Here is a 4,298-nt window from a genome sequence, read left to right on the forward strand (position 1 = left end):
GTATAGTTATTAAAAAAAGAACCATTCGTCTATATTAGGTGACCACACACAGACCAGCCTTTGATCCCTGTAGTCACGTAGATATTATGACAAAAGTGAAATGTGTTAAAATTCAACTCAGATTCTTCTACTTGTTCTCCTTTTTGCTTTCCTCGAATGCACATATGTCAAACTCAAGGCCTGGGGGTCAAATCCGGCTTTAGAGCATCAAATTCAGCCCGCTCGAAAAAGTAAAAATGATAGAAAATAACATTAAACAAAATTACCAACTAATTCAGGTGTAGATATCCCAGCTCCTCCAAAAACAAAAAAAAATATTAAAATCTACAATATTTGCAGAACTCAGTTTTCCAGTTCTTATATCACATGACGGCAGTCATTTTTAATCTCAAATTGTTCCCAAAATTGGGCAAATTTTCCTCAAAAATATACAATGAAATTTCCCCAAATTCCCAAAGTCAGGGAAATTTAAGTGAAGATCCTGCATGGACTTATATACTCAAATGCAAACCATTAATGTTAAATTTGCTCTTTTTTCCACAAAAAATCTGTGGCCCCCTTCTGCTCAAACTAGTTCGTATTTGGCTCCCGAACTAAAATGAGTTAGACACGTGTGTTCTAATGAATCAGTGGGCCAGAACAGTCCCCTTCAGAACAGAATAAATTATGTGACCCAATAATATGTACCTTGATGAAGAGATCATATCGGTATGGTTATTTTTAGAATGTACCGTATTTTTCGGACTAGAAGGCGCACCGGATTATAAGGGCTCATTAGGCGAAACAAAACAGATAAGTCAAACTTTATTCAACTCATTGACAATAACTCTCAACGTTGAACACATAAATATAAAAACAATACACTCGCTTTTTCAGTTCAGTATGTTGAAGCACAGTACTCGTACATATCACTCCATGAGGCGCCTGACTACGGTAGCCCTGAAGCGCCAAAAGTCCATCAAGCGGTGCAGCTTCATAGTTTACCAAAGTTGTACTAAAACATTTTGACATATTAATTTCATACATAAGGCGCACTGTCGATTTTTGAGAAAATTAAAGGATTTTAAGTACGCCATATAGTCCGAAAAATACGGTAATAACTGTCCTTGAAACATGAGTGATGGACATACAGCATGTCTGTTCATATGCTGTTGTGTGTGTTAGGGCCAGGAGGACTCAGGTGCCATTCGTTTCAGGCTAATCCAGGAGGTTTGACAGCAGGAGAGGAAGCCAGCAGGGAGCTCCGTCGACTTCTTACTTCCTGAATCTTACTGTTTTTATAGCAGGTGTTATCAGCACATCCTGACGCCTCCAAGAGCATACAGGTTTTTCTTTATTTTATTTTTGCAGCCAACACATGTTGACATTGGCGCATAAGAGCAGGATTAACTTCTACCATTATTTCCGGCCCCATGCTTAGTGCAAGTCAGCCCCGAGACAGTGACATGCATGAGCCTGCACGCATGAAGAAAACCGTTACTAATAACATTACCTGAAGTGGAAGCACCTCATTGGACCACCACACTCTGATGATGTTGTTTCTACTTGAGTTATTCTTGCTGACGCGTCACATTGTGTTTTGCTAGAGGGCACTTTCATATCTACAGGTTTTAGGTTCACGACAACTGCAAGTACTGAAATAAGATGTTTTTTATTTGATGTAAGAATCATATTATCTTCTCTGAATTCACTAAACAGCAGTTAAGAGACCGGTTCATTAAGGTGTTTTAATCCTGCTTTGCCTGACTTACAAAAAAACTGGCAAAACATTATTTTTTCTTTAACCGATCACGTTTTTATCTGGTTTTGTCTCGAAACATGCTGAGGCACGAAGAGAACATAGACTTAATAAAAAGCTGCCAGGCTTCTAACACATCAGATGCAGTGGCTTTCGTCTTTCGCTGGAAACCTGTTAGTTGTAGAAAAAATATCAAGCTTTTTTCCACTGGTACCCATGGTGGTCTTGTATACAAATCTGTATTGCCATAAAATAAAACATGCACAGCCCTTAGAACTAAAACACACATGAAACGTACTTCATGAAAAGGTTTGTTTTTTGTTTATTTCACTTTTACCAGTAATTACCGTATTGTACATTGTACAGATTCAGGTGCTGATTCAGTGACAATCCATTAGCTTGCACCTTTTTTCCTTGATTTTTGTCTTTTACATTTTTTATAGTGATTTTCTCCACATTTTCTTTAATGTTATTTTGTATCTAATACTAGAGACAACAAAAAGACATGTGTTGGAGGTACCTAAGATGTGTCTGGAGTTGTTATTGCAAATTCTGATGTTCATCGGAGCACCAAAGCTTGTGGTCAGCCGCATAGTTTACATTCAAGATCCACTGCTTACCGCTCTGCGTAACTTAGAGACTGGAAGTCCCATGGGGGAAGTAATTCTAGTGATTCAGAGGAGGAAAATTCTACCAGCAGATCCAATACAACATTGTGGTGCAATACTAGCCCGTAAAGTTGGTGAGATGGGGCTAACCGTGCCTACCTGAAGAACGATTAGATTTCACAAGGACTTACGGTAAACGGGCTTGATTTATATTACACTTTAATTACCACAGAAGTAGTCCCAAAGTACGGTATTTTACAATATCAGGCACGGTTCCCAATTAACACTGACATTACCTGAGCAAACCTCTACTATTATCCATAATCATTTAAAAGAGCTTGAAATCAAAGTTCACTACAGGTACCTTTTTACGTCCCGTGTGGTTGATGAAGGTTGTGAATCTTTAACCATTCAGGGCAACTGCATGCAGTGTAATCTTTATCAGGAAAAAAAAAAACAATACAATATTATCATTGATGTCTTTTAGCGGAAAATGGACTCCTTCAGCTTGTCCTCAGCTAGATTTGAGGTGGACATGTTCAAAAGACAGATAATAGCAATGAGGTGATAACCCCACCATGGAGCAACCATATATATAAACTGGCTCCTATTGATGTGAATGAGCAGTGGCTCTACTCTGACTCCTATCAATACCTTTCAGCCATGATACTGGCAATGTGGTATTTTTTTCTTGGCCAGCAATCAGAGGTCATGACCATATGTGAGAATTTGACTGAAGTCTTCTCTTATAATTCCCTCTCATTGTTTGGCCTTTTTGAACTGCTTCCTTTTCCTATTCGATAATGTTCAGCTATGCTTCTTTTATTTGGCTTTAGCGTAACAGATATATCTAATTCAAATATTTTATTAATGTATTTTAAACTGTCAGAAATGTGTTAGTAATGCAGTTATTGATTAAAATACCATCATTAACTAGGTGTATGTGTATGCATATTTGTGTTTGTAATTTCTAAAGAGCCCGCTAATTAAGACCCTGGGTATCTGAGATCTGTCAGCACTGATCGATTGGTTTTTGAGACTGACACCCCTACTTTGTGTGTGAGTCTGTGTGTGTGTACGTGTGTGTGAAAGCTTGAATTGAACATGAATTTGTTTTTTTAAGCTCCCTGCTTTGTGTATGATCCTGCTGCTCAGACTAGGAAATGCTATTTAAAAACAGGGATAATCAACCCATAAACGCCTCCAACAAAAAAAAAAACCTAAAACAAAAAACACAAGCAAAAAAAGTAGTTCAATGTGTTTTTCTAAATGAGCCTGAGGTGTTATTATGTTAAAAGAAGGTAATACCAATTATTCAGAACAACAAATTGTACTTCAAGCCATTTTATCTTGTAGTCTACCTATTATTTATTACATTGTGTTTTTTACTTAAGTCTATGCCTTACTTATTGTTTATCTCTGTAAAGCGTCTTTGAGCACTGTAAAAGCGCTATACAAATAAAATGTATTATTATTATTGAACAGCTTTGGCTTCTATGATGTCACACATGGATTTGTTTTATTCCTTCTTCAGAACTCTGAGATGGCCTGTCTTTCCTCTTTCCCATGTGCGAGTGTGAGTTGTGCGAGAAGGCGAGTGAGTGATGGCAGTGGCAGTATAGACAGCATGTGCTATGAAATGTCACAGTGGCGATCGATGGTGTTTAACGAGGCTGGAGGCTGATCTGGTCCTCATGCTAACATGGTTCTCTCCTCCTCCTCCTCCTCCCTCTTTTTCTTAATCCCCCTCCACTCTGTGTGAGAGCCAGAGGGTCCCTCAGGAGAGAGACGAGGCCTTTTACCTGTCAAGAGGCTTTTGTGTCTGACAAGAGACAAGGCACACACAGACGCACACAGACACTTGCACACATACATACACCAAAATGTGGTCAAATATTAGACCTTTGAAAAAGTATTCCATTTCAAAAAATCAAAACGCAGGAGACAGTGGG

Source organism: Gouania willdenowi, chromosome 16, assembly GCF_900634775.1.
Source record: "Gouania willdenowi chromosome 16, fGouWil2.1, whole genome shotgun sequence".
NCBI lineage: Eukaryota > Metazoa > Chordata > Actinopteri > Blenniiformes > Gobiesocidae > Gouania > Gouania willdenowi.